Here is an 11,028-nt window from a genome sequence, read left to right as displayed (position 1 = left end):
AGCAAATATGTCTTCCCTTGGACCACTCATCTTTGTGAGAGGACTGACTGACTAACCTCGGGGCATGTGTTACGCTCACAGTCATTCTTTACTTACTACTTAAATGTAATGCCATGCTCTCTTATTATGTATGTTAGTTATGGAGACCCGGATACAATGGAGGGACTGAGTTAAGGTCTTAGCCAGGAATTTCTCAGAAGCGCTATAAAGTATCTGTATTGTCACTGCAATAAAACAATGTGATACTAAAATTCATGACTAAAGATCACAACTGTGACTCCAGCACAGTTGTTTAAGCATTCCATGCTAGATTTTTCTTGCCTGTAATACAAGTATATCATTTTTCTTGTGTTTCTTACAGATATATCATTTACAACACATCCTAAGCACAATATCTGGGACAAAAAATATTCTCATTATGATTCAAAATAACCAATCTAGTCATTTAGATGTTTTGGAGCCAATAATATGTCATTTATCTTTAGCGCCATCCTGGTTCAATATCTGCCCTTTTTTCATCCACAATTCTACATAGGCATAAAGCTTTGTTTCAACCAGCATTCCCTGACCATTTATTATCTAAGTGATACGGTGTTAAAAGAGGTAGAGAATTATGATAAGGTGCTGTCTTAGTTACTTTTCCACAGCCGAGATAAAACACCTTGACCAAGGCAACTTACAAAAGAAAATGTTTGACTTGCGCTCACAGTGGCAGAGGATCAAAGCTCATGACCATCATGGCAGGAAGCATGAAAACAGGCGAACAGGTGGGAGTGGCACTGGAGCAGTAGCTGAGAGCTCACATCTAGAGACACAGCCACGGAGACAAGAAAAGTGACTGGGAGTAGCATGAGCTTTTCAAAACCTGCCCCCAATGACATGCCTCCTCCAACAAGACCACACCTCCTAGTCCTTCCCAAATACTTCCATCAACTAAAGGCCAGGTGTTAGAACATATGACCACATGAGATCATCCTTATTCAAACCACCAGAATCTCTTATTTTTCAAGAAGATAACCTTCTCTTTGGAAAATAGAGACAAAGGACAGAACCGTCACTCAGTACTGACCTGGATTTTAAATATTCTCATTTGAAAAACTAATGCTGAGGTGGGCAGAGGGGCGGTGCTAAAGAGACAAAGTTGCAGATAAGAACTATATATTCTCAGTTTTTCTTTTTCATTACCCAGAATTCAGCATTCTTTTACTGAATTACCATTGCCTTGACTAGTCAGATCATGCTTTGAGAAAGTCGTCCTGTTTTAATTAATTTGTTACTTGCGTGTTGCATGACCTTTCTTGATGAAATGTGAACAAACATTTATTCACCTGAGGTAGAGCACTGATTAAAGATCAAAGACAGAATTCTACCCGAGTCCTGCCTGGCGAACTAGTCAGCTCCTTGTGATTACTTATAGGAGCACAGGTGACAAATTACTTAGAAAGTAATGTGGCCACAAAGCAGCTGCATCACCAAAAAGTTCACCTCACCAGGGTAACAGCTCTGAAAGCTCCATCCCAGAGCTCTCTGCCTGGCTGGTGAGCATGGCTGCTGCAGTCTCCTCTTCCCCCTAACGACAGTTAATTGCTTTTCTTTTCTTTTCTTTTCTTTTTTTTTTCATCTTTATTAACTTGGGTGTTTCTTATTTACATTTCGACTGTTATTCCCTTTCCCGGTTTCCGGGCCAACATCCCCCTAACCCCTCCCTCTCCCCTTCTCTATGGGTATTCCCCTCCCCATCCTCCCCCCCATTACCGCCCTCCTCCCAACAATCCCGTTCACTGGGGGTCCAGCCTTGGCAGGACCAAGGGCTTCCCCTTCCACTGGTGCTCTTACTAGGATATTCATTGCTACCTATGAGGTTGGAGCCCAGGGTCAGTCCATGTATAGTCTTTAGGTAGTGGTTTAGTCCCTGAAAGCTCTGGTTGGTTAGCATTGTTGTTCATATGGGGTCTCTAGCCCCTTCACGCTCTTTCAGACCTTTCTCTGATTCCTTCAACAGGGGTCCCGTTCTTAGTTCAGTGGTTTAATGATGGCATTCGCCTATGTATTTTCTATATTCTGGCTATGTCTCTCAGGAGAGATCTACATCCGGTTCCTGTCAGCCTGCACTTCTTTGCTTCATCCATCTTATCTAGTTTGGTGGCTGTATATGTATGGGCCACATGTGGGGCAGGCTCTGAATGGGTGTTCCTTCTGCCTCTGTTCTAAACTTTGCCTCCCTATTTCCTCCCAAGGGTATTCTTGTTCCCCTTTTAAAGAAGGAGTGAAGCATTCGCATTGGTCATCCTTCTTGAGTTTCATGTGTTCTATGCATCTAGGGTAATTCAAGCATTTGGGCTAATATCCACTTATCAATGAGTGCATACCATGTATGTTTTTCTGTGATTGGGTTACCTCACTCAGGATGATATTTTCCAGTTCCATCCATTTGCCAATGAATTTCATAAAGTCATTGTTTTTGATAGCTGAATAATATTCCATTGTGTAGATGTACCACATTTTCTGTATCCATTCCTCTGTTGAAGGGCATCTGGGTTCTTTCCAGCTTCTGGCTATTATAAATAAGGCTGACAAAGACACATGCTCCACTATGTTCATAACAGCCTTATTAACTGCTCTTCTAAACTTGTGGGAGAAACTGTGAATTGGGGGGACGTTCTGAGCTTCCAGAGCCTTGTAACTTTCACTGCCCAAGTGTAGCCTTTCCTCTGTATTTCAGCACTGAATGTTTCAATCAGGAGGGTCCAGTTATACATCTGCCCATTCCTTCCATTGGCTGGTATTTTTTTCTGCCCTCTCTCTTATGATGGTAAAAAGTGTCTGTTTTGTTCTGTTTATGATTGAACATTATATTACCATGCCATAGGAATATTTATCCATCCTTAGGAGCTCAATCTGTTATAAGTCTTTCTATTAACCACTGACACTAAAAAAAGAAGTTTCCTTCAATGACCAAAAAAGGCTGATAATTCTATAAGTTAGGCACAAATTTTTAGAAAGCAGTTGAACAAACATCTAGCATTTGTTTTCTAAAATTATATCAATGTCCTTCCAACCAGGTCCTGTGACCTTCTCAGCCAGAGTTCTTTGTCCTAGGTTGAGTACTAAATGTGACTCCTTCCTCTGGAGCATGCTTTAATCAGAAAGCATTCACTATACCCATAATAGTTGTATAAGTACTGAACCAGCAACCCCATCTTGCCTCACCTGTTGATATTTCGGTATACTCACCCCACAGCCAAGCATGACTGTGACGATTGTCTTCGAGCATCTTACGTGGCTCCTTTGGGTGCTAAAAGCCATTTATCATGTATTACACTGGAGGGACCTACGTGCAAAGTATATGGGGTGAGGCCACAGGAAGTATCATTGTTTACTAGGGACCTATTGACATTGTTAATGGGCCAGCTGTGAAAGTAAAGGCATTCTGCTGGATTTTATCACTCTCGTGGAAGACAGGGACACCAGAACACCTTCGTTGCCTATGAATCTTGTATACTTGTGGTTTACCAGAAAGCTCTAGAATCTATTAATTTCAGATACGCTACAGTTAATGCTTTCAATCTACTGATCCAAGTATAAGTTCTCAGAAAGGGGTCCCAGTCACCATTAGCGAGATGTCGCCCCAGTTCCACCTCAGTGCTTAGCATTACCACAATGAATGTGAATAAAGCTAAAGGAGGCAAAAACAAACAGCAAACAAGCAAACAAAAACAGGTAGAGAGATAAAAATAAAAATATATCTGAAAAATGAGAGTTGGTGCTTTAAGGGCATCAGATGGCTGGGGGAAAGATGATAGAAGCAATGTTTTTGTGGCGTGAGGAGGCTAGGTCATATTAAAAGAAAATAATTTTTAAAAAAGGTTTGGATAAATACCTCAGGCACTACACTGTTTGAACTGCAATAGCAGTAAGATAACAAAGTTGGTGCTGCTTTAAAATATATAGGAAATGCAGATAGGTGTCTGGAGAGATATGGGGAACTTCCACACCATGATACAAGTCAAGGAGGCAGACACATTTGGTCCTGGAAGATGACGATGAAGTCTTGGATGATGTCAGAAATGGAGGTGAAGGCATTGATGGTGTCTAAAATGAGCTAAGCATGGAATGGTCCAATTTTTCAGGAGGTAACTCATCTGTTGTGATCTTGACCTTCTGCTGTTAAAAGTAGTGTGTCATTTGGCATGAGCATGGCTTGCAAAAACAGATTGATTGACATATGTTAGTTTTAAGTATCATATTTCTTTGAAAACTGAAATTGTTGAATCTCAAATGACATGTTACCATTTTGTTCTTATAGATATAATTGAATTTACCAGTAAAACATAGTATGCACTGTTAGAAGGAAGAAAAATGTCTTCCCATCGGTGATAATTGAGTTCTCCAATATGAATATTTTGCATTAGTTTTTCACATGATAATCATGATAGGTTATAGTAAGCCATAGTGCTGATATACCTCTTTAATGTCTTTGTGTTTACTAACCTGAATATTCTTTGGAGACGTCTATCGGTTTTAGAAACAACAAAAATCTACATTGGGAGTTAAAGGAATAAGGAACGTCAGCCACCATGGTCCTCTGGCTCAGACACGGCATTTTTTTTCTGTGTGTCTTGTAGCTAAAATATGGAGTGTGTTCAACAATGAGGTTTATCATCTAGATCTTGCATGAATCTACACTTACTGAAAAGTAGCTTTATAGTTTATAAGGACCAGGGAAGAGTCTCTCTCTCTCTCTCTCTCTCTCTCTCTCTCTCTCTCTCTCTCTCTCACACACACACACACACACACACACACACACACAGACACACACACACAGACACACACACACAGACACACACACACAGACACACACACACAGACACACACACACACACACACACACACACTGTCACTCCTCCAACTGCTACCTTTTCTGTTCTTCCAGATTCACTTACAAATTGAAAAACACACCTGAAGTTGAGGGCTGGATGATGAAAACAAACATAAAGCTTTTTATGATTTTTTATTAGATAGGTAGATGTAGGTGGAGGAGGGGTATCTGTGCATGAATGCAGGTACCCGCAGAAGCAAAAGGTGTCGGTATTCCCATGGCTCTAGAATTACAGGTTATTGTGAGTCACATGCTACGATGGTTGGGAATAGAACTCCATCCTCTGGAAGAGCAGTGCATGCTCTTAAGCACTGAGCCATCTCTCCTCCTCAACAATAAAAATGCTTTATAGAAGACAGACTTTCTTTTGGAAAGCTTACTGATATCTACTCCAAGAGAGTACCCGTTGGTTTTATAAATATAAAAAAAAAAAAGAAACTTCATCAATAGGGCTTATCCCATGCATCTGGCTTTCATCCAAAGAACAGTACAGTAGTACGGACGGAAGATACTTCTCCATCCAGCTCCTAAAGTCAGTCATTTCCCATGAGCCTTTCTGCCTTCTCATTTGGGGATGCGGCTGCCACCACGGGTCATCAAGGATTTCTTCACACTGATGGGTTGCCGGATTGCACTCTGGCCATCCATGCTACTGCAGCCAATCCCCTGGATCTGACAAACTCCAGGCCAGCCTCAAACCTTTGTTTTGCCATAAGGTGTATCTTGCTTCTGAAAGGGACTAAAGCTATTTAAAAAAATTCCATCCCCTATGCGCATTTGTGCAAGGGAGATGTTTACACTCCAGAAATGCTGGAGAAATAGCTACCCTTTTCTAGAGAAGTTTAATCCTTTCACTGGCATTATTTTAGCATTTATGCTTTCTGTGAACTTGCACAGGTTTACAGCCTTTAAAAGCTCAGTAGCGTGGCACTTTTCTGCATGTTAAACTTCCTTCCTTAGACACTACAGATTGCCACAAACATTGCTAAGTTTGCCTTTGAATGATCTAATGAATTACTCTTATCTAATTCCCTCCTACACGGCCCATGAGATTCTTTTATTCATTTTATTTTTATATATCATAAGTCTAATTTAAGATCCATCCTAAACCATTCAAATCTGCTACATTCTCTTCTAATTCATAAATATCATATAATAGGGTTCATAAAGCTCTCTGTCAGTCCAGCGATCCTTACCGAATCAACCATGTTGTTTAATTTTTTCAAAGACTTTCATTCGTTTTGTTTTCTTTTATATAAAGTGGCATTTTACCTGCAAGAATGCAAGTGCATCCTGTGTGTGCAGTGTTCTCAAAGACCAGAAGAGGACGTAGGATCCTCTGGAACTGGAATTAGAGCTGGTCGTGAGACATAAGTGAGTACTGAGAATGGAACCCTGCTACCTCGAAAAGCAGATGATACTCTTTACCACTGACCCATCCCTTCGGCCCTGTCAACCTCATGCTTAACTCTCCCGTGAGCACAAGCCATTAGGTATATTTGATTATTGCCAGCTGAGTTCCCCACAAATGTCACAAGTTAGAGGACAAAAATGGAGAGAAACAGAGCCCAGACCTGAGCAGAAAAATCACCTGAATGCCCTCCCTCTGAGGACTATCAGATCCAATGAAAAGAGTACCAAACACAGAAGAGCTCCCTCAGTAATGCCTATCTATCCTTTCTTGTCCTCCAGATTGTGACATTTGTGGGGAACTCAGCTGGCAATAATCAAATCGTTCTAATGGCTTATGTTATCCAGCCTCTCGGGGCTTATTTCTTTCATATGACTTACGCTATGCAGCCTTTTCCTCAAGGAGGGATGGGTGGGCATACTAATAAATGCCTCTGCTTTCAAGATGCTCAGATTGATCACATTTATCCTAATGTCATCCGTGAAGCCAGCTCGTGAGGGGTTATTTCACTCCTTGTGAGATTTTGTTTGGTTTTGTTCTGATTTGTTTCATTTTTAATGAGGCAACCCATTTCATTTTTGCAAGTATATAAATGGTTAAATAAAATGAGACTGTAATATAATTACTATATGTCTCTTTCCTCCCTCAACACCCTCATGTACACCTTCCTATTCTCTTTTAAATTCATAGCCTCTTTTCTTCACGAATTGACATTGGATGCCTACAAGTATGCATCTATTCAGACGGTTACCCCCACCAGATGTGGAAATTAAGTCCTCATTCCTGAAGTCACCCCACACACTTCAGGAACAGACCCCAGACCTGATCTGTAACTGACTTGAATGTCCCTCCCTGAGGACTAGCTTTCATGGTGTCAGAAAGCACCACTCAGTCTTCCGAAGGAAAAGGAAATCAACAGTCTGACCCAGCTATGATGTCCCCGAACCACATCAATGATTAGCATGGCTCAAGAACCCTAAGGGTACAGTAGTGGCATACATACCTGGGGGTAAACAATTGTTCTCTAATTGGACTTAAGGCCCACTCAACAAGAGGGAACAAGCCTGGTACCGGAAACCTAGTTAACTACTCTGTGCTGATAAAGTCATAGTTATTTGAGGAGCATCTTTAACTCCCAATTTACTAAATCAGCAAGCCTAATTTTAAAAAAAACAACAACAAGCCCTTCTCTATTTCAAGAAGTTTCTATTCAGAATAGTACCTGATGAGTCGTCCCTTCTACAATGCTATTATTGAGCTGCTCACACCATGGTGAACAATAGATTGGCCCTATAGGTATATTCCATTGCTCTTCTCTCTCTCTCTCTCTCTCTCTCTCTCTCTCTCTCTCTCTCTCTCTCTCTCCAGTGTTAAGTTCTTTTCACTGGCTTCTGAATTTAGAAGCCAAGGTACATTCTTATCACCCAAATCAAAGGCCACACAACCACTTAAAATATATCTTCTTAAAAATATATCTTCTACATAATACCTTCAGGGATCAAAACACATTACCTAGTCCATTGCCCATTTGGAAGACAATCTTATACTCCTAAAGTCAACCTTATATCAAGAAGGTATGCAACACTCTAACATGAAGACTCTAAGGGATGTTCAGTTCTAACCCATGGCTCATAGGCTATATATGGTTAAGGATACCATACTTCTATAACCCTACACAAAATTATAAACTTATTTAAAATACTACAAGATTTGTTATGTGAATTGATTTCCATTTTATTGATTATTATGTGGCACTCAAGCCACATTTTATGAATGAGATTGGGTTAAAATGCTAAAAGTTGGACAGATGAAAGATGCTATCTGGAATTACTCACAAGGATGCTTCACCCTCAGACCTCATTCACAGGTATTGTACATAGCATCCCACTGCTACTACAGCAAAGAGGCACACCCTCACACACGGTGAGAAAAGATAGCCGTATCAATATTTTCAATGTAAATTTTTAATCTCTGATTGGTGGGTCCTCATTTCATGTCTTATCTGTAATCCTAGGGCAACTTTTGCTCCCTGAATAAATTTTGGTTCTGTAGTCCCTGTTCAGGTATCAATAGTGTTGTGTAACATTTCCTTAGAAGACATGGATAAACATCTATTTACTTACAACATGGGAGCAGTTAAAGACCAAAGAAATTATTCCACCCAAGTCTTGCTTGCTGAGATGATGAGATTATTGTAGTTTAGAGGTTTGTGGGTGATAGGTTACTTACAGAGTTTGTCTCAAGATAAACTATATCAACAAAAAGCCAGAGACAGCATGGGTAACAGCTTAGAAAAGGTGCAGGCTGGGGCTGTCTGTCAAAACTGCGAGTAGCCTAAGTGGGAAAGTTTCTTCTTCCTAATAACTGCTAACTTCATTTCTAACCCCAAGAGATCTTGTGAATCCTGTAAGTTTCAGAGCTTCCTGAGCCTTGCACATTTCATTAGCTTCTGATTTTACGTGTCTCCCTCCTTCATCAAAGAAGACATGTTCCAATTAATATGAAAAAGCTGTACAACATAAATAATATAAGATGTGAGGTACTGTTTAGTTCTCTCAGGTATTAAGGATTCATTCTTTAAATGAAAACTTAGTGTGTCTATTATATTCATCTCTCCTACTGAAATATATTTATTTTAGTGAGAGCTTATAGATCTCAGGGTTTGTATTATACTTTTGACAAGGAAAAATGTGTGGTTGACTTATCCAAGATTTTAATTTTCCCTTCATTGACATGAAAAAATGTTGATTTATTCACAAATAATTTCCATTTCCGTTTCATTTCTAAGCCCTTGAAGATACAGTGCTGTCCTGTAAGTAAAGCTTGTTTTCCATTTGTCTCAGCTGGAAAGATGAGCGACTCAGGCTCTTTGCTAAGTCCGTTGCTTCTAATTCATGAGAAATAGGTGGCCATCTTTTCTCTCTACTCACAAAAATGTTGGTCATAATGCTCATAACTTAGCTTAAGACTTTTCAAGACTTTAGAGTTTCTTAAACTTCTTAGAAATTATTTATATATAAGAAAATAAAACTCATGAGTCCCTGCCATAATTGTTTTGCACCGTAGGAATCTGCTTAGGCGAATTAAATAGGAACACTTATTGGGGGTGCGGTGTTTATTTGTATTTTACTGAGGACTTCAAATTTTCCTAAAAGCGAGAGTGATATTCACGAACACCGTTTATCATTTGAAACTTTCTCAACGTGCTTGATTGTACGATTTGAATGTTGAATGTACAATACATAGCTTATAGGTAGTTTAGTTATATAACTATCTACCAGGTCCCAATATATCTTTAGCATGAGACATAAATTTTCTCATGTATAGCAAGTTCATTATTACTAAAAGCAAGCCGTATGAGTTCTAATGATAGTCTATTTTGAAATTCAGATCACTGTAAAGTTACCCATGCACAGACACAAACACACCTGTGCAAACCATGACCAAAAGACAAGCTCAGACGTAAACACAAACAGAAACGTGTTCCATGTCTCAGAACACATGCTCGGCATCATGCTTTGATGGATGGAAAGTCCTATGAAGGACAATTTGAGACACTAGAGGTGGCAAAGCATGAGACCAGTTGACTGTGAGATTTTATTACACATACCAGTCTAGGAGGAGTTTGTGCGTGCCTTACAGTGCCATAGAAGACCTGACTTGAGAATTAGTTTTTGGGCTAGTAGAAACTGAAAGAATTTACTACTACTTCAATATTTGCCTTATTCCATGTTCCTACAAAATAAATAAATAAAAGCCCATTGGATCGTTTCCCTCATTATTTCTACCTGCCCACTGTAGTGTCCTGCACAACTCAGCTTGTATTCTAGAGTTAGTAATGCTTAACGAGGTTCTTTGAAACTTTCCCACTCATGATGGTAAGGGCTGCCTCTTATGCGCTCCTCTCCTTGTGTGCCACTAATAATGACTGTTACTTTGCAGAAATGCATTCTTAGACATCACTCTTCTTTCATAGAGGCACCAATCCCACTCCCCCCCTTAAATTCAGTGGTCCCTGATGGTCACAGAATTCTCACTGTAAGACTTTTTCTATTACGATTTGCGAGTTTTCCCCACCTAACAAAGGCTGAGTTCTGTGCCAGATACATCACAAAATACCATAGCGGTTTCTTCATTAGCACAATAACTTCATGCGGTGGCGATCATTCCTATTTTTACAACTGGAAAATCACTGAGCTGTCAAGTAGAGAGGTATGTATTAGATCCTAGGTCTCTTCTGCACTACCTTGCTGGCCATGGGCCCTTGCCAGATCTGTCTCCTCAGACTCATTGATTAAAATGCAAATACACCTGTGATTTACAGTCTTAGAAGCTAAGATCCCAGCTACTAATCCCGCTTTAGGGAGGATTAGTTGACAACTCAGGAAGAGTTAAGAATTGAATTCTGAAGTTGGGCTGGAGGGCTGGTTTTGATGATGAAAGTATAAATACTGTTTCATGGCTTTGCCTTGAGCTACCGCTGTCCCATTTACCCATAAACTACACGGACGGCTGGTAAAACAGATGGAAGACCCATTGCCAGATAAGAAAGGGGTCTGTCATTCCAGAGAAAATAAGCCTGTCCCTAATCCCTCCCCTCCTATACAGATCCCTTCTAGGCTCATGATTGCTTGGAAATTCACAGAAGGTCCTTTTTCTGGTGAACAGAATAAGTCTCCTCGAGGCAACTGCATCACTCTGTGGCTTCCGAGACTATGATATATTTGTGCCTAATCCA

This window comes from Rattus rattus, chromosome 15 (genome assembly GCF_011064425.1).
Source record: "Rattus rattus isolate New Zealand chromosome 15, Rrattus_CSIRO_v1, whole genome shotgun sequence".
Taxonomy (NCBI): domain Eukaryota; kingdom Metazoa; phylum Chordata; class Mammalia; order Rodentia; family Muridae; genus Rattus; species Rattus rattus.
The sequence above is the reverse complement of the archived record's forward strand: the minus strand, read 5'-3'. Positions refer to the sequence as shown.